The sequence below is a fragment of the Schistocerca serialis genome, chromosome 1, assembly GCF_023864345.2.
Source record: "Schistocerca serialis cubense isolate TAMUIC-IGC-003099 chromosome 1, iqSchSeri2.2, whole genome shotgun sequence".
Taxonomy (NCBI): Eukaryota; Metazoa; Arthropoda; class Insecta; order Orthoptera; family Acrididae; genus Schistocerca; species Schistocerca serialis.
The window spans coordinates 718,938,606-718,959,829 of NC_064638.1; the positions used below are offsets into that span (position 1 = coordinate 718,938,606).

At 41.2% G+C, this 21,224-nt stretch overlaps 1 protein-coding gene and 1 long non-coding RNA gene across 3 annotated transcripts in view; one reads left to right on the forward strand and one right to left on the reverse strand.

Annotated features, from left to right (window-relative positions):
• LOC126481267 (USP6 N-terminal-like protein) overlaps nt 1–21,224 on the forward strand; it is a 284,510-nt gene that overhangs the window by 255,766 nt on the left and 7,520 nt on the right. The window lies entirely within an intron of this gene.
• Nucleotides 1–21,224, reverse strand: part of LOC126481283 (uncharacterized) — a 302,682-nt gene that overhangs the window by 205,143 nt on the left and 76,315 nt on the right. Inside the window, exons 2-3 of one of the 2 annotated variants that reach the window (XR_007587543.1) lie at nt 20,777–20,869; nt 9,130–9,172 (exon numbers count right to left, since the gene is read on the reverse strand). This is a non-coding gene — a long non-coding RNA (uncharacterized LOC126481283). Of the gene's footprint in view, nt 1–9,129; nt 9,173–20,776; nt 20,870–21,224 lie in introns of those variants that run through there. The other variant, XR_007587545.1, reaches the window with a different exon arrangement.

Genomic DNA, 21,224 nt, shown 5'->3' on the forward strand with positions numbered 1-21,224 from the left:
CGTCCTTATATATAAACCCGCGGTGCGGACGGCGAAGGGAACGCCTGATCAAATCGGTTCTCTCGCCTAGCCGCTGGGCTAGTAACGCACCACTTCAAGTTACATAATAATTTATAGCTTCTTTGGCTGATGGCCGATGAAGCTCTTAATTTAAACGTGCATTCAGCACGCAGGTAAGTATTGATAATAAAATTTTGACGTGGCCAAGTTAAATGTTCTGGGCGAGAGAATTAATTAAATTACACTGCACGCAGTAGATGAGCTCTGAACTGGCCCTTTTGAGATCCGCTATCGCTATAATTTTATAGGTATTCAAAAGAAACTTTACACATCTTCATAGTCATAGCGGACCTCCAACCTATTTAAATCTAAACATCCTAGCCTTATTTATTAGCCTACTTAATCTATCTTGCTTCCTTCAGTTTTGAGATGAAAACCAGAAAATCATGAATTTCCACTAAAATCTTAATTTGTGAAATCCAAAGTACTGTTTTTATTAAATCATTATGAAAGATGAATCTAAATATAAATTTTGAAGTCTCTAGCTCTTTTCTGTTGCGCCAATGATTTTTTCAGAAAAACGTCCAAATTTCGAAAATGACTTAAGTTATCGAACTGATATTCAACACACATTAATTTAGTATTATTCCTGACATGCTAGAAAAGTTTTAGGTCATTTGCTTGATTTTTAAGGTATTGCGCAACATTTATGACGTCAGAGCTAGTTACAGCAGACTGGCTGGCACACAATGGAAACTGATGTGAATTTACTACAGCGTGAGTAGGCTGCTTCCCTACTTCACCCTCTACTTAAATTTTTTGTTTATGAATGTTAATGAATGAAAAAAAAATTTAATTACAAAAGGGGAAGCAAGAGTACAGTTTAACTCCCTATAAAAAAATCAAAATTGGAATATAAACCTGTAGAAACATTAAAGAAAACTGATTACCTACATTAATTATTTAAATTGTGGGCATGTTCACTGCCTTTTTAAACAATGTCATTACTCAAAATTTTAAGCAAAGTCAATGAAATATTGTGGCATACATATTGCCTTAGACAAACAAACACATACAAATTGAAAAATTATGAAAATCTTAGCTCCATTAAATACATTAAATACATTTTTACATACACAAATTCAAAGAAAATAACATGATACATAAACAGATGATTATCTCTTAGCAGTCTTTTCTAAACCTGAAAGAAAAGTTCACAAATTTTACACACGTGGTTGTAGCCGCTTTGGCTGGCGTCCTACACTACCATTCACAAGGGTAGAGGAGGGGAAGTTGCTATGGTGTGCGTCCTTCACGTTCTCTCTAAATTACATGGGGGAAAGGGGAGGGGTCACTGTGAGTTGTGTCCACGTCACTCCACGCTTTCACGCAGCTACCAGGCTGCCATTATCTGGTTTGTCCTGTAGAACAAACAAAAAGAGTGCCTCAGACTCTGTTCACTTAATATCTAAGGGTGGGTCACAATGAAATGGGGATATATACATTTTATCCTCCAATATTTTGCTGGAACAAAGTTAACCGAGCTTTTTCAGTATTACTCTCACAGTTACTTAACTGTCATAAAATTGGTAAACAAATGGCTCAAAACGCCGTTAGTCACGTACTAGAGAAAATTAATGTTCAAGGCATACAATCATGAATCATATTTAATCTGAATTTATTATTTCTGGGCCGGAACACTGAACCAATGCTCGGTACATTCCTGATACATTTGTATGTTAAGCACTTAACTGACTCATCTTTGATTACCTTATTCTTAGAGTTAGTATGAGTATGATTAGTGGTTGTTTTCTCAGCTTCTTTGTACATGTGAGTAACTTTTGGTAATAGTACAGTTGTGAGTGTTCAAAACACACTACGTTTAGTTGACTACTAAATCCACTTATTGGTCCTCTGCTGTTGTCAGTTCCACATCTGCAATTAGGTACTTACTTACTTTGAAGTGTATTTATGCTGAGCTAAAATAATGTTTTACGTCTGCCATTATGTTACTTATTTACTTTGCTAGTGTATGTATTTATTTAACACTCACTCTATTAATATTTAAAGCATAGGATAGCATATTTATTTCATATTCTAAGTGTATTGCAGCTGATCAGTTTGCTCACTTGGCAATCCATTTCCACTCGATCGGACGCTGAAACCTCAGGTAGTCTCTCTCAGACCTACCACTAAAGTGCATCAAGTAATTATGGACGAGCGTAATGCTAAATTCCTTAAACCTATAGGACACCATGAGCTGCTCTGTCTCATCTAACATAAGGGTACCTATGGTCCCATTCACGCCTCCAACTCATAACCTCAATACGTGTAGGTGTATCCTGTCACACACTACACTAAATTAATGGCCAGCTCCCACCTTATAAATACTTCAGGGACGTGTCCTTCACGTCTCAACCACAAACACTACTCAATTCTATTACGCTGCCATTCCTTGCTACACCAGGTGAGTGTAATCTTACAACTTATCTGCATATTTTTCCTAACACTAAGCAATCTCTTTTACTATTTCTTAGTTAGCTCTAATGCATACACTAGGTTTCACTACCACTTCAGATACTGCTTGTACATGAATTCATATATCTCTTTAAATTACTGTTGGTGGACCATTTCCAATAAAACAACACTTTGTACTTACTATATTACCAGGGTACTATACATAATTGTTACTCAAATACATTTGTATCTTAATTACGTCATACTTCTCTATTGTTTGTCACTATTAGGTCTGTCACATTAGGTATTTTACTTCACTAATCGGTAGATAGAATGGTTACATAACTCATGGCTTGATAGCCATGACAGAAAATTTTCATGTCTGGAAAGAAAAGGTCGAAATTTTTGTGGATAGAAAAGATGAAGAGTGAGTGAGACCTGAAAAGGAAAGAAGATCTCACACAGCTGGGACTGCACAGCTGCCACACTGTGTAGAGGTTACAGAACAACCTCCTCCCTACAGCATTCATTAGCTTAATGCTGGCTTGATAGTCATAACGGAAAATTTTAGTATTTGGAAAGAAAAGGTCCAAAATTTTAGTGGATAGGAAAGAGGAAGAGTGAGTGAGACCTGAAAGGGAAAGAAGATCTCACACAGCTGGGACTGCACAGCTGCCACACTGTGTAGAGGTTACAGAACAACCTCCTCCCTACAGCATTTATTGGTTTAATGCTGTATTGATAACCATACCGGAAAATTTAATGTATGAAAGAAGAGGTCGAAATTTTTGAGGACAGGAAAGAGGAAGAATGAGTGAGATCTAAAATGGGAAAGAAGATCTCACACAGCTGGGACTGCACAGCTGCCACACTGTGTAGAGGTTACAGAACAACCTCCTCCCTACAGCATTCATTCATAACCTTTGACCACGCCACGTCGATCTGAAAATACTTCATGATGCCTTTTTAGAACCTGTCTCAGTTCTTCCTTTTGATTGTCTGAAATCTTATAGATTTCCTGCAATTTAGCTTTTATTTTGTCTAAAATAATTACTTCTTCTTCTGTGTTCAGCTTACTGTTACTAAGATTAACACCTTCGTCCCAATACCTCCTATTTCTCAGAACTCGTATAGGCAGTTCCCAAGTTCCATCATCAGTTACTACATGTTTATCACTAAAAGGGACTGTAATTACTCCGGTTATTGGCAAGACCATTTTTAACTGGCTTCTTTCAAAGTCAACAACACTCTGATATTTTGACAAGAAATCTATGCCAATTAAAACCTCAATACTGAGATTGTTTACAATTAAACATGGATGATCAATTAAATTACCATTAATGTTAAAGGGCAGTAAAGCTTCTTGCTTTACCATTTTTGACACTTTGCCAGTAGCACCAATTATCCTTAGTCCTGATACCCTCATTACTGTAAGCTTGTCTTTACCAGATAATGCATCAAAGAAGGACTGAGATATTGCACTCACCTCACTTCCACTGTCTAAGAGACAACGTACATTGATACCCAACATATTCACTATTATTATAGGGTGGCTTATTCTAGGTTGTACAGGTAGTTTCTCAAATTCATCTAGTAGTTCCTTTTGGATTTGTCTCCAACTAAAGTGATCGACATCTGTCTTCATTACATTTAGGTCACAGTGTGTAGGGGTTTCCTGAATTACATTTTCAGCTGCCTTTTCCAGTCGGTCTATTAATTTTAAATCGAAACACCGCACGACTTCATTACATTTAGTTTGCTGAACATGACACAAATTACTGTAGTCTGAGCGATTCTGCGTCTCCAGACCGGGCATAACACTAGTTACAGCTAAACCACTTTTACCATTATCGTCGGTTTCCTTCTCAAGTGACAACTGGTCACAGCTACTGGGTTCATCGACCCTCAACAGCCTACCCTCTACATTTTCACTTATCTCCTGTCCTAAATCTATTAGTACATTATCAACATCCTGCACAGGCACTTTAGATAAGAGCACATCATTCTCATCGTAAATATAAGCATGAATTTCTTCTGCTTCTTCACCTGACAATTCAGTATTTTGTAGCTCGTCCCTATCGTTACACTGCTGCGCCTTCTCTTTCTCTTCCCACTTAGAAAGCGTCTCTAACACAGTATCTATCAAATACTGTGAGTGATCTAATATTTCTGTTGTATCCTTAGATGCTACCGACACTTCATCCACATGTTCAGTTTGAGTATTCTGATCTGTCTTACCAATTCCCTTAACTACTGGCTTAGGAAAAGTAACCGCCTGGTGAGCGCCAGTGTCCTCATAGACGGGAACTAGTTTTCCTGCCTCGGCCTACTACTGTTTCCTTTATTTTCATTATAGTTGACTGGCACAGCATTACTTTCCGTACTGTTGTTTACATGCATATTTCTGTTTGGAACAAAATTATTATCCCTTGGATGCCATTGTTGGTTCTGATAATTATTTCCCCAATTCCTACCTCTCTTAGGATGGCGAACACCTACTGTTCTTATGTTTACATTGCCATTTTGCTCGTTCCTAAAATTACTATTATTGTTATTGGCAATTCGGTTATTACGTGCTTGCTCCTCATTGGCAGCAACACGTTCTACACGTTCCAAATACTCAATGAAACGATCCAGATTGTCTCTAGGGGCTGATATAATTCTAGTTTGCCAATACCATGGCAGTTTGGCTTCAAGACCTAGTATAATCATTTCTGGTTTTAGCTTTTCCGCCAAATGTGACAAACGTGAAATCCATGACCTAGCAAACTCTTTAATTGATTCCTTGCCTGCATTGAAGCGTTTCCCACTCCAAAATTCTCTCAACACTTCATTTTGCTTATTGCTAGACCAATACTCATTAATAAAAGCTGTTTTAAATTCCGCTAATGTTTTACACTTTAACATAACATCAGCTGACCAAAGCATGGCGTCACCTGCTAAATGACTTCTAATAAATGAGATTTTCTCTCGTTCAGACCAAGTTGGTGGAATCACATCTTCAAAATCGTTCCAGAAATCTAGCGGATGGATATTTTTATCTGGATCGAACCGCAAGAACTGCCGACACCCGATAAAAGCGGCGTTTGCAGCTACAACTTGTTGTATACTACCATTACCAGAAGTTACTGAAGCTACTTTACTCTCAATGTTAGCAATGTTAGTACTGATATTTTCTACTTTCATTTCAACATTATCTACTCTTTGCACAATATGAGTAGTATCAGTTTTGATTGCATCTACTTCTGCTTGACATATGTTTACTTTGATATTAACATCTTTAAATCTATCTGAGCACAGTTCAGATTCCGCCTCGATCTTTTCTGTTAACTTGTGCTCCAGCTTCGCATCTTCCATTTGGAAGTCTTTGCGAACCTCAGCAACTTCGGATTTAACTGTTTTATACATTTCAGAAAACTGTTGAGCAACCTTTTTCTTAATATCTTCATGATTGTAATCAATTTTATAATTCAAACTGTCTAGATCCTCTTTCAACTTATTGCAACCAGCCTTGAAGGTATCGTCCATTACCTCCAATCGTTTATTAAAATTTGTTTGGCTGGCCATAATTTCAGACTTTAATTCAGCGTTACTGCTTTTGACCTGTTCACTTATTTCAGACTTTAATTCAGCATTCATTCTAGCATTACTGGCTGACATTTCAGCATTATTGGATTCTAATTTATTGTTCATTGCCTCAAACCGCATATTAAAATTTGTTTGACTGGCAGCTATTGCTTGTAATATAACATTTAGATCAACAGCCCCAGCATCTTTGGGTTGCTCACTAGCTGGCTTTTTATCACACTCAGGCGACGAAAAACTAGCTCCAACACCAGAATCATCAAAACTAAATGAAACTTCTGACTGATTAGTCATATCTAACTTCTCCTTCTTAAACTCTACCATCTCTGATGACTGTTTCATTTTTAATTCATCAGAGAAACTATCATCCAATAAATTTACAATTTCTACTTTCCGCTTTACTACAGGGGTCTCTATTATTGAATCATTGCCCTTTCGCACACTACTGTCAGGAGACAATACTTCATTTTTCATTTTAACATTACTATTTTCATGCATGTTTACACTTGAACCGTTGTCTGAATTTACAATTCCCTCAACAGACATAGGTTCTAATTTAAGTTTAAATTCAGTTTCTTTTGGCGGTTCCATCGCCGACAGTCTTTTAGTGCAGGTTAGTAAAATTTTTAATAGCTTTCCACTTAACTTAGTTCCTTCTGCACGACGTATGGCGTTGCCGGCGCGGTGTACCAGGATTCCTGATGCGACGTGGCACGTTGAACTGCAGACGGCTCTCCGACGGCTGTTGTGTGTTTGCGTGGCCCGCAATTGCAGGCTCTGCGCCGGCTGCTCCAGCGGACGACTGCGGTGCGGCGAGACTGGCTTCTCGCGATGCCGGCAGCACCGCTAGACTCAGTGCCAGCTCCGTCAATCCAGATGCGTTGTTAATCCAATTGCGTCGTCCACGTGCACACGTAACACATTCACTGTTCTATACTCAGTTGCGTGTCGCATTTCACTCGCGAATCCGAATAGTTAAAAATCACTTTCACTTAGTTGATTTCCCGGCCGATGCACCATATGTGGGGCGGCGGTTAAGTTTTTGTAAAAATTAATTAAATCTGCTGATTGCTGGATAAATGCTTGCAAGTTGAATCAGTTTCAGGCTTTTAGAATGTTGTTAATTCTGTCTTTCGCCGTTCTCAACACTGGCTCTCTATTTACTTCTTCGCACCCAGAAAGTGATTTAATAAAACATGGAGCCAGTAATTAGAGATCCTAGCGCCCACTTCAATTGAGATACCATTATAGCTGCAGCTTATAGCTCTGAGGAATTAGGAGATTGTCAGGGATTTCTAATCAAAAACGGTTTTCCAAAATAGTTGAGTATATTCTGAAATTCACTGATAAAAAAACACAAGTATCCCTACAACCTATCTAACAGAGCAGTTCAGAGTCTAATGCGCTGATGCAACTATAAATGTCCGAATTAAATGTTAAAAGGAATGCTCGCCATAATTTGATGAAAATACTTCATCAAACGCCACGCTAAATATTTGGTAGAATGTCTGTCCCGCGACGGCACGTGAAAACGCGACAATACGCAAACTGAAGCTAGATAATGAAAATCATTCCAGAATTAACACTTCACATGAAATGTTTTCATGGTTCCGCGTATCTCTAGTAACTTAATACGGCACCCGAGACTGTTTGTAGCAGTGACACTGATGCGACGCGGCTCCCGACACAGATGGCATGTCATTTAGCGTCTGGAGAGAACTGGGGCCTTACTTCCTCGCGCAGCGTCCTTATATATAAACCCGCGGTGCGGACGGCGAAGGGAACGCCTGATCAAATCGGTTCTCTCGCCTAGCCGCTGGGCTAGTAACGCACCACTTCAAGTTACATAATAATTTATAGCTTCTTTGGCTGATGGCCGATGAAGCTCTTAATTTAAACGTGCATTCAGCACGCAGGTAAGTATTGATAATAAAATTTTGACGTGGCCAAGTTAAATGTTCTGGGCGAGAGAATTAATTAAATTACACTGCACGCAGTAGATGAGCTCTGAACTGGCCCTTTTGAGATCCGCTATCGCTATAATTTTATAGGTATTCAAAAGAAACTTTACACATCTTCATAGTCATAGCGGACCTCCAACCTATTTAAATCTAAACATCCTAGCCTTATTTATTAGCCTACTTAATCTATCTTGCTTCCTTCAGTTTTGAGATGAAAACCAGAAAATCATGAATTTCCACTAAAATCTTAATTTGTGAAATCCAAAGTACTGTTTTTATTAAATCATTATGAAAGATGAATCTAAATATAAATTTTGAAGTCTCTAGCTCTTTTCTGTTGCGCCAATGATTTTTTCAGAAAAACGTCCAAATTTCGAAAATGACTTAAGTTATCGAACTGATATTCAACACACATTAATTTAGTATTATTCCTGACATGCTAGAAAAGTTTTAGGTCATTTGCTTGATTTTTAAGGTATTGCGCAACATTTATGACGTCAGAGCTAGTTACAGCAGACTGGCTGGCACACAATGGAAACTGATGTGAATTTACTACAGCGTGAGTAGGCTGCTTCCCTACAGTATGTCTACTAGAGCTTGTCTAACTATAGGTTCTTTGGACCACCATGGGGTCGACTTTCTCATAGGTTCCAATGGAAGGCAGTTTTGGCCATACATTGTCGTCGCTTCTGGTGATGTTCCTATACTACATAAAATGTGTTCTGCTAAGTCTTTTGGTCACTCCCACTCGTTCCATTACACAGGTGTATCATAATTAATAGAGAAAATTGGATTGGTGAAAGTATATAATCACAGAAACACTGCAACAAATGTGACTCCACCGCGCCGTTCACAAGATGACTGCCAGTCTATTGTTACTAGCTGCCACTGACTTGTGTGTGAAATACTGGCCTCGTTAGGAAAAATGTGTTTGAAAAGTTCCATCGATTATGGGCTTAAATTTCACCTATTGACTATCTTAACAAGAAAAACAGTACTATTTCAGCGTGCTACAATTAACAATTTAATGAAAACTCAAACACGTTAAAGATGGTGTTCCACGTACCGTTTCTCCATTTGGAAGCTGGACTGCACTCGTATCTGCACTACGTCATCTGAGTCAGCCGGCACGGTAGATCAGCGTGTTCGGTCAGAGAGCCGGTTGGCCTCTGTAATAAAAAACTGACTGGAAGGATCAACCACCGAACTTGAACAGGATGTCTTGCTGCGACGTCCGCAACGACCAAACACAACGATCAATAACGAACAACATGCAAAAAAAAAAAAAAAAAAAAAAAAAAAAAAAAAAAAAAAAAATGTATTTCAACCGTGTAGACAGGAGTGCTATACACTTCACTTTTGAGATCATTCCAGACAGAAAAGTTCAGCCCATTGAGGTCATGTAATACTGGAGGCCGGTGGCACATTATGCATCTACCACAATTCCCAACAATCGGTCATAGGTGAAAGTTTGGCCTGAAATAAATGCGGATTTAATAGAAAAGTTTACATTTCCAATAGGTTCGTAGTAACTAGGTTAATATTCATAACGAAGCAAGTCGCGGCTGGTAACCACATATTCCCATTTATCTCGCCAACTGCTTGTTTGCAGACTCAAGTGCATTGGGACGTTTCCGCTTCTATTATAGTACGTGAACCCACCCCTAAAGCAGCCCTGCGCTTCATTACTCGCACGGCACACCCGAAACGTGTCCCAGTGGCCTTTCCGACTCCTGACCGACTGACCGATTTCAGCTGAAAGTGAACAACCTTCCAACGAACATATGAGAACTCTGAGATCTCCTGAGGCATACGAGAACTCTGAGGTCTCCTGAGCCAGGTTTTTACGAGGAAACAACGGGTTCTTGACCCGAAACAAACTCACAAAGACTTTGTCAAAGCTCACGCCTCGATCTACTTGGACTTCTCCCAACTTTCGCGCCAGAGTTGTGTCTTTACTAGAACCGAGCGGATATTACAAATAAATGCAAGAGTAATGACTGAAACACGTAAACCAATAGAAGACTGGGAGACTGTGACACACGCGCTGCTTCAGTAAATCTTAAGTCCTCACATGGCAAACTAAAGCTAACGAGCATTTACGCACAGTATTCGGACAGCATTTAACCATACATCGATAATTTCTTGATGCAATAATTTACCAACAGCCGTATGTATTGTAGAAATTTACTTTATGAACCTCTTATGAGCTACCATTTTCGGCATTACATTGATGCCATCTTCAGGCCCCACACGTCATAGTCGTAAAATCACTATACACGGAAGGAGCCATATAACTGGATCCGTGAATCAAATCGTTATGCAACAGCTCTTGGTGGCCAGGCGACACAGACTATGACGTGTGGGGCCTGAAGATGGCGTCAATGGAATGCCGAAACTGGTAGCCCATAAGAGGTTCATAAAGTAAATTTCTACAATACATAGGGCTGCTGGTAAATTATTGCATCAAGAAATACATGCCAGCCGTTGTCCCATGGTCCATAATGGATCAACGAAGATACATCGATAAGGTGAGATGCGACTCACTACACTCAGAGCTCGCTACGTATAACAGCAATTAACGCTAATGCAAAAACCGTATTGCGACACAGTCGTGTGATAGATGAACAGGAAACAATTCGCGAATTAAATCTCCACGTGCCTAGGGTGGGCTGTCCAGCTACGTATTAAAACAGTGCTGATGTTACACCTTGCCGTAGTAATCTGCAGCTACAAAGTCAACTCTTGGGAGAGTCTTTCAGCATGCCACTGGTAGCAACCACAACGCGATTACGATAGATCTGTTGAATCCTGGTTTATAACAAAAGAATATGATGCAGGAACACAATTAACGTCGCTTTAATTTTAAAGAGGCTAACTGAAGAAAACTGATGCAAAAATTGACTTTCAAATAGCAGAAAATGCTGAGTACTGCATAGACTACACGGCACAATCATTTACAGCTATCTAACAAAAACGTACGAAATGTGGCCATTCCAGTACAGAAAACGGTTAGACATTGTGGTTCACCAGGGAGTTTTCAAATAAAAAAGTACATGTACAACTACTGCGCAAATTTCATCAACGAGGTTTAAGCCACGAGCAGAAACAGATTAGACTATTGTAGTGTAGATCAGGGAACACCTAATGTCAAATTCTCATAGATACCACGAAGCCACTGGGTCCAATATGTTCAAATTCAACTACTGACTGACACAGAGGAAACTCCCTATAGAATGGTAACAGAGAAAGTAAACATACCACTTGTGCTATCTATTTCAGAAACAGGACGGCACTAATTAGAGAAACTCCTCTAATAACGTGATGAAGTCACAGCGGAAGTAACAGCGGAAATGATAACGAGAAATTATGTAAAGCACGTGTGTGTCATTTGAAAGCCCAAGTGTCGTTCGACCATTTGCACAAGAAGAGGCTGCGATTGCTGTCATTCAATTAAATAATGCAAAACTCTCGATCCATATTAGATCAATAATGAAACGCTAAAAGACTAAAATTGCACCTATTGAGTGAATCACTAAGACAAGAATGAAATCCTGTAGTCTGGAAGTCTGCGCAAGCTGTGATAATTCAGAAGAGCATGGGGAGAGAGCCAGTCGTTCCAAGACGTATAGACCAATCTGTTTTCTTAGCACCTAGGGTACAGTACAGGAGCGCTTGCTGTGCAGTAGACTATAGTCCTACAGGAAGCACACGGCCTCAATCAGAACATAGTCAGCTTCAGAAAGGGCGGAGCTGATTAACAATGCTCTCCGCACTGTGGACAAGTGTAGCAGCAAATACGTTCTACGTATCATGGTTGACATTGCTGGCGCATTTGACAATCTGTGCTGGCCCGCGATGTTTGTTTGCGTGAGAGAAATACGGCCGGCCGAAGTGGCCGTGCGGTTAAAGGCGCTGCAGTCTGGAACCGGAAGACCGCTACGGTCGCAGGTTCGAATCCTGCCTCGGGCATGGATGTTTGTGATGTCCTTAGGTTAGTTAGGTTTAACTAGTTCTAAGTTCTAGGGGACTAATGACCTCAGCAGTTGAGTCCCATAGTGCTCAGAGCCATTTGAACCATTTTTGAAGAGAAATACGGGTCCCAAAGTGTATGTGCCAGAGCTTCCTCGTCTTGTGAAGCGTTACACCGTGGTGTGTGGTAGAACATCCAGTAAAACAGTGAGGCTAATCACAAAGGATCTAAACGTGAACCAATATTTTGGGACCTTAGCCTTGAGCCACTGAAAACGTTCAATGTCAGGGGCCATAGACTATGCCGAGGACATACTACTTGCGGTAGCAAAGGTCTCAAGAGCCAGGCTAGACAGAAAAGCATGTGATGGGCTTGCTCAAACGCAAAACTAATGCTCAGATGATGAATTAGAAATCGCAGCAAACAATACTATTTACATTCTGCTCAAAGGCAGCCTCTCCAACTCGCGGAATCCTGCTGTGGGAACTGGGGGTGCACCACTGCGCCGCAGTGAGGTGTGTAAGTACACTGCTGGAAAAAAATTAGTACACTTGGAAAGACGTCGTCGATTTTGATCCGATGATGGTATATGCAACCTGGGGAACAGAGATGTACTTTTTTTATTTATTTATGTCGTATGAGTAGGGCCTCCCGTCGGGTAGACCGTTCCCCGGGTGGAAGTCTTTCGATTTGACGCCAATTCGGCGACTTGCGCGTCGATGGGGATGGAATGAGGACGATTAGGACAACACAACACCCAGTCCCGAGAAAATCTCCGACCCAGCCGGGAATCGAACCCGGGCCTGTAGGATTGACATTTTGTCACGCTGACCACTCAGCTGCCGGGGGCGGACAGCAATGTACTGATATCTGTTTCAACGTCGTCTGTCAACAGATAGTGAAGTAGCATAGCTGCCAGAGCGCCATTTGTGTCTACCCTTTAATAGGGAATCGTCACAGCCAGAAGATTCAGTGTGGTGCAATCGTGTGAACAAAGCAGGTAATAATGCCAGAGACATACACTCGTGCTTCTACAGCCAACTGAGCAATTTCGAAAGCGGTCAAACTGTGCCCTTCCGAGTGGTGGGAAGGTCCTTTCAGAGAACAGCCACACAAGTTGGAGGAGCTGCATCAGTTGTGCAACGATGCTGGTATCAGTGATCACGTGAACATTCTCACACCCCTAGACGAGGTTTTCGATGTCCACGTAGCACAGACGCCCACCGGGATCGTCGTATTGTAAGGGCAGCAGTGGCAGATCGTATAGCTGTCACAGCACTGATAAGAGGGCTTATGAGCCCAGACGTGTCAGCAGGAACTGTTGTGAACCAGTTATTAGCAGTGAGACTACGGGCTTGCACACCTCTTCCACTCATGCCACAGCATCGACATGCACGGCTCGGCTGGTGCCGTCGGAGGATCACTGGAAAGATGGAATGGCGCGCCGTGGTCTTCAGCGATAAAAGCGGATTTTGCCTGCACTCAAGTTATGGTCATTTCCACGTATGTCATAGAACTGGTGAGCGTTGTCTCGTAGAGTGCATTCGTCCCAAACGCACTGTTCTCACCCCAGGCCTTACGGTCTGGGGTGCGATAAGCTACAACTATCTTTCACGTTTGGTGTTTCTAAGGAGGACGGTAACCAGTGCTTGGTACGTGCAGAATGTCGTTAGATCTATTCCTTTGCTGTTGCAAAAGGAATGTGATGTGTTATTCCAACAGGATAATGCTCACCCACACACTGCCCCTGAGACTCAACGTGCTGTGCAAGACGTGCAGCAACTTCCCTGGCCAGCACGATCTCCGGACTTGTCTCTAATCTAGCATGTGTGCGATATCACGGCATAAGAAGTGATTGAAGCAGCTCGTCAACTAACGACTCTTACAGAAGTATGTGAACAGGTCGAGCAGGTGTGGCGTAACGTGTCCTAGGACAGTATTCACCATCTGTCCAATCTGCTGTATGTCAGAATCAGCACCAGCATTGTCGCCCGTCGAGGCTACACGACGTACTCATATGGGTGTTTCAGCATGGGTCGATATCTCGTACCTCAGAACCACTTGTGCTATTGATCTGTAAAAGCAATCGTTTCATGTACTCCATATGCACTCCTGAAACAATAAATCTTGAGTGAATTGTAAATCTTTAAACGGGTGTACTACTTTTTTCTGGCAGTGTAGGCTTAAGTTACACTTGGGTGAGGAGTGTAACACATATCTCTCAGATACGCCAGCAAGCTGCCAAATTAGGCACAACTTGGAAAGACTGGGAACCACTGACTTTAAGATCCCACTGCTAGACTCCATCATGATGCTACACTCACTGCTGTCGTAGGATTTGAGCCAGTGTATGGGCACACAAACTGCTATACAATCGATATAAGTCAATCCTAAGGCGTACACAGAGGAGTGCGTTACTGAGGTTCACAGCAGCATTTTGGACAACACAGTTGGAGGCGTTATTAGTTGTACTAGGCGTTGTTCAATAGATGTTAACGTTCTAAGCAGAAGTTCTGTGAACTGGCTTCGTAAATGGACTATTCCCAAGTGGGAGAGATTATTGGAGCGAAAAAACAAAAAACTTAAGGTAAAATTATGGAAGGTGCAGGTGCGTGAGTGACAAAGAGACTGGGGTAACATCAAAATAGGTCGCGTAGCATATGACATATTTCCAAACAAAAGAGAGATAATGCTTAAGAGCCATGTAAATCGCTGATGACCACGCTGTTTAGCGCCCGAAAACCTCAAACCACACACACACACTCCATCTAGAGGCAGGATTCAATGTCTGACAGGGCGTGGCCCATTAAATGAATATTAATATGCATAAAACAATGCCTGGCACTTTCAAGGGTGTATGAGTGACATTCGTACACCAGACAACATCATACTAGAGTGCCTCGTCTATGAAGATCTACGGACTCAAATAACAACCACTGACACACTAAGTAAAATTGTTAGAGACAAAAATGGCGCTTGGTGAATGAATTAGCAAACAAGCTATACAGGAAACAAAGGCTCTGTAAGAGAAAACCCAGTTGTAAGTGATGGTGCTGAAATGAATACGGTGAGTGTAGTAAACATCACCGCGAATTCACTTACAGCGGGATTAATTTCTACACAGGACGACCAGAGGCAATGGATATGTCGCCAGCAATGTGGTAGCTCTTGCAGTACCATCCGAATGAATGAGAACTTGTGCGTGACTTATGTGGGTCTCATATGAAGAGCAGGGTGCGAGGAGGGGGGTGGAAGCGGAGGATGGACCCGTTAAGTCCCATTGTCCCGTTGGTTGACCCCATAGAGACTGGCAGAGGACGGCGCTGGCGCACGCGAGGTCCTATCTCATGGCTGATGCGCAGTGGGTTCGGTATTGTTTGGGGATGCTTCGGGTTACATAGAATGCCGATTCTGGTAATTTAACATGTTGTTCACGACAATCGGGGACTCACTCTCATAGACATAAGAAATGTTAGCGTAGGTCATAGGCGCCGAATTCCGCAACAGGGGCGTCTTGAAGGATATAACTTCGTTCATCCTGAAGAGTTCCAGTAGTTAAGGTTAGGAACTGCCGGTAAGCTATTTGCTACTGTGACAGTGTAATTTTGGGTGGGTCTTCCTTTTTTATGGTGTATTTAATTTCATCAGTTATTGGAGATGTTTAAACTACAAAGCAAATCTTGAAGCAAATGTTTAATTACAGTTGTATACTACTTTCTGTAGCTGTGTGGAAATACGACCCGTATAAGATTCTGGGTGACAGGTCTCGAAAGCAATAATAAATAAATAATACTTTTCCCCGTGTCGGTTTATGATACACCATGTATGTTCGTTTTTAATATAGCAATGTGACAGCCATGGACCAACACAACATTTTCATTTCCATTTCGTACGGCGCTTCTTCATGTTGTTGCTATCTAACATTTAGAGCGTTATAGAGATAGTGAACGAATAATGGATTTGTAAAGTCGCCCCTTTAAGGTGGTTATATGGTTTCTTGTCATATAGCATTCCAGTGACTTGGTGGTTCCATTTCACCCAAGTAGCTTTAGCTCGTGTTCGGGCACCTGGAAATGACTCGCCACCTGAGGCTGCAGGAGAGTTGTGGTATTTTAACTGTGACGTTGACACTGCTAATCTAAGGTCTACATTCTAGATACTCAACTTTCTTCACATTTAGCCTCAACCTTTTTAACGATAAATAAATTAATTTGCTTGATCTATCCGAGGAATTCATTTGTTATTGAAAGTATAGAAATTGTATTCTTTTCCCATGAGGCTCCGTCTGGTTGATTTAGAGTTGACGCCCAGAGTGTGGACCATTGATTGAAATGCAATGACACCTCTGGAGAAGATCGCCCCTTTAAACCGACCGCCTCTCTACACGACCATACTTTTAAGGAACGGAAATAAACTTCCATAAGAACCATGCATCTTTATTCCCTTTAAGACGACTACCCCTTTTCCTGACCAGCGACCACTCTTTAACTAGCAATGGCTTACCTTTAAGACGACCACAATCATAGAAGAGGGAATTACAGTACTGTATTACTGTAAGGTGACACAACAATCTCTAAAATTTCATTGTCATTTGTACTTGTAATAGCAAACGGTTCTGACTTTTCCTCTGTAGCGAACAGTCATGGCTGCTTCAAATGAAAGAAAACTTGTTGTTCTTTCACTGTAGTAGTTGTTGTGGTCTTCAGTCCAGAGACTGGTTTGATACAGCTCTCCGTGCTACTCTATCCTGGGCAAGCTTCTTAATCTCTCCGTACCTACTGCAACCTACATCCTTCTGAATCTGTTTAGTGTATTCATCTCTTGCTCTCCCTCTACGATTTTTATCCTCTGCGCTGCCCTCCAATGCTAAATTGGTGATCCCTTGATGCCTCAGAATATGTCCTACCAACCGATCCCTTCTTCTAGTCAAGTTGTGCCACAAATTTCTCTTCTCCCCAATTCTATTCAATACCTCCTCATTAGTTATGTGATCTACCCATCTAATCTTCAGCATTCTTCTCTAGCACCACATTTCGAAAGCTTCTATTCTCTTCTTGTCTAAGCTATTTATCGTGCACGTTTCACTTCCATACATGGCTACACTCCATACAAATACTTTCAGAAACGACTTCCTGACACTTAAATCTATACTCGATGTTAGCAAATTTCTCTTCTTCAGAAACGCTTTCCTTGCCATTGCCAGTCTGCATTTTATATCCTCTCTACTTCGACCATCATCAGTTATTTTGCTCCCCAAATACCAAAACTCATTTACTACTTTAAGTGTGTCATTTCCTAATCTAATACCCTTAGCATCACCCGATTTAATTCGACTACATTCCATTATCCTCGTTTTGCTTTTGTTGATGTTCATCTTATATCCTCCTTTCAAGACACTGTCCATTTTGTTCAGCTGCTCTTCCATGTCCTTTGCTGTCTCAGACAGAATTACAATGTCATCGGCGAACCTCAGAGTTTTTATTTCTGCTCACTGAATATACAGATTGAATAACATCGGGGAGAGGCTACAACGCTGTCTCACTCCATTCCTAACCACTGCTTCCCTTTCATGCCCTTCGACTCTTATAACTGCCATCTGCTTTATGTACAAACTGTAAATAGCCTTTCGCTCCCTGTATTTTACCCCTACCACCTTCAGAATTTGAAAGAGAGTATTCCAGTCAACATTGTCAAAAGCTTTCTCTAAGTCTACAAATGGTAGAAACGTAGGTTTGCCTTTCCTTAATCTATTTTCTAAGATAAGTCGTAGGGTCAGTATTGCCTCATGTGTCCCAACATTTCTACGGAATCCAAACTGATCTTCCGCGGTGTCGGCTTCTATCAGTTTTTCCATTCGTCTGTAAAGAATTCGCGTTAGTTTTTTGCAGCCGTGGGTTATTAAACTGGCAGTTCGGTAATTTTCACATCTGTCAACACCTGCTTTCATTGGGTTTGGAATCACTATAACAGCGAATGTCTATTGTTAGAGAAAATGGGAATGGAAAATCTTAGCGTCAGTTAGCCAGTGAGTTTAATTGTGAAAAAGTCAAATACAGAATACAATTATAAATCGCAGCATGTATGTTAAGCAATGGGTAGAAAACATCAACAAAAATTCAAAGAATAAACGGCGACAGCCATTCGAAGACGTTAATAATGCTGTTTTAGAGTGGTTTAGTAGACCACATCTCAAAGGATTGCCTATTAGTGCACCGATGCTACAAGAAAAAGCTGTTAAATTTGCATCTGATCTTGGAATTCCTAATTTCAATACAAGCAACGGCTGTTTGGACCGATTTCCTGTTCGCGACAATATTGTCTCACGAGCAGTCTGTGGAGAGAGTGCAGAAGTTAATCAAGATGTATCCGACTGGAAGTCGAGACTTTGTGCAATTACAAGTGGCTATTGCGATTGTAACATTTGCAACATGGATGAAACTGTTCTATTTTTTAAAGCTATTCCAGACGAAACACTGACTGTGAAGGGTGATCGGTGCAAAGGCGGCAAAACGGCGAAAGAAATCGGCATTTGTGCAAACCTCTGCAATGAAAAGGATGAACCACTAGTGATACATACAGCAAATCGTCCAAGGTGCTTCAAAAACAATGACATTTCCTTGCTTGGTGTCTCTCGGCATGCCAATAAAAATGCATTCCTGACGTGCGACATTTCTCGTTCTTGGACGAATAACTTAAATTAAAAAATGAGCATCCAGAAACGTGAAATACTACTTTTCGTAGAGAATGACCCATGTCATTGCAGCGAATAGTTATCAGATGTGGCGGTAAATTTTTTTCCTACCAATTGAGCATAGTTTATTCAGCCTCTTGAGCAAGGAGTGATACGATCTTTTAAATTGAACCATCGAAGTTAAGCGCTATCAGGCTTAGCTAACTCTTGGATGGATGACCGTCTGGGTCCGCCGAGTGCTGTTGGCAAGCGGGGTGCACTCAGCCCTTGAGAGGCCAATTAGAGAGCTACTTGCCTGAGAAGTAGCGACACCGGTCACGAAAACTGACGACGGCCGAGAGAGCGGTGTGCTGACCACATGAATCCCCGTATTTACATCCGGTGACGTGTAAGGGCTGAGGATGACACGGCGGCCGGTTGTTACCGTTGGGCATGTTCGGACGGTGTTTGTTTGAAAGAAGCTTCTACTTGCGAAAATGGACAACGCCACATCCTTGTATGGCCTAGCGAAGTCTGTGACCATAGGTGACGCTGTAAGCTGAATTAAAAATTCGTGGGATGAAGTGAAAAACGAAACAATTAGAAAATGCTTCATTAATTCTGGTTTTCGGTCTTTACAAAATATGGACGCTGGAGAAGAAGAAAGCAGCAATGAGCCAGCATACATCATCAGTCGCTTGTGCGATGCTGCCAATATTGAATAGGACATTTCTACAGCGAACGTGGAAATTGAATGCTTCAGTAGTGGTGATAACTGGGAAGATGTCGCTGCGGAAATGAACCCAGATCCTCAGTGTAGTGACAATCGAAACAGTGGTTTCTCTGTAGAGGCAATCCCATTAAGGGATGCCTTACATAGTATTACTAGACCCAAGTCCCTTGGTTCTGAGATTTCCAACCAGAAACTGACGTACTTATTATCTGAGGTGGGAAAGGAAACTAACGTGTGAAAAAGTGTATGCAGGTGCGTATTTTACTACATAAACGTATACTTACGCACTGCATTATTATTACGGTTATTAATACATTAGAAGAGCTTGTTTTACAGTGTAGCAGTTGATGTTAGTAACTGTGTTTAAATGATGACGTTCAGTAACGCATTTACCTTCATTACCCTTTAATGAAGTGGTCGGCTTAAAGAGGTTCACTGTAACTCTTTCTTCGTGTTAAGATTACGCCGTTTACGCTTCCGGTCCAGTTTTTTGCGCTTGATATCTTCTGATTTTACAGATTCATCTATCCAGAACAAGCAGTTTTTGCTGAGGTGTAATATTTTCACGTGGCATCACTTTCATATTTGTCGTCAGTATGAGGTCATACTTTCTTACTAACCGGTAGTCAGTCTACGTGGAGTGGTCATCCCTATGGTAAATTATGAGATATTAAGGTATGTTAGTTCTCAAAATCTGCGTAGGAGAGAACCTAGAGTGGATGGAAATCACCGTCCAGTGTGCGTGTTAGAGATAAAGGAATTTGTTAGTCGCTTCCAGTGTAGGTTCAGAAAGAATTGTACTACCCTATATAACGTTAACATGGGAGGAGTCGCCACAGGAAGCTTTCCTACGCAGACAGCACTCTTATAAGACCATTCTTAAACTTAAAAAGCATATGGAGTTACAGCATACTCTGCCTACTTCACGACTGGGGTCTTGCATAAAATGTAGCCAGTTTTATTAAAATCTTTACTTGCAGAGCGATCGTTCTGTTTCAGAATAGAAGGCATGCTCTAGAGTCTAGAGAAATTTTATACCCGAGGATGGAGTGCCGCACGAGAGCATTTTTAGTGTCATCCTTGTCGTAACCGAGCGAGATGGTGCAGTGGTTAGCTCACTGGACTCGCATTCGAGAGAACGACGGTTCAAACCTGCCTCCAGCCAGTCAGATTTAGGTTTTTCATGATTTCTCTAAATCGCTTCTGGCAAATGCCAGGATGGTTCCTTTGAAATGGCACTACCGATTTCCTTCCCCATCCTTGACGCAATATGAGCCTGTGCTCCCTCTCTAATGACCTCCATGTCGATGGGACGTTAAACCCAATCTTCCTTCCTTCCTTGTCATCATTGTTATGAACAATATAACTGACACAGTGAAAGTCCAGTGAAGCCTTACTTTGTTTGTCGACGATATTACGGTTCACTGCTCCTCCTCCTGTCCTACATCAACACCTATTCAATGACGGTTGACGCTTCAGAGACGGGAGAACTGCAACAAAAGAAAGATTTTAAGTTTTGAATAGATAAAACATTGTGTGTTCATTTAATCGTATCCATCGCAATTTTAGCGAACAGAACTATGCTTTAATGGCACCATTCTATATTTTAAACCACCGGTTATGTTCTTGGGTCTCATATGTGATGAAAGATGTATATGACTATCATATTTACAGAACTATAAAGTAAGAGATCTTGTAGCTTTAGACAGTTTAAAGAGTTAACGTTAATTTATCCATTTTGCAGGTTGTTGACCTCTGTGGGTGAGTCATATTACTTTAAGAAAAACAGCAACCAGAAACTTTTATAAGCATTTTTATTTATACCAATTCGCCTTTCGGGCTTGC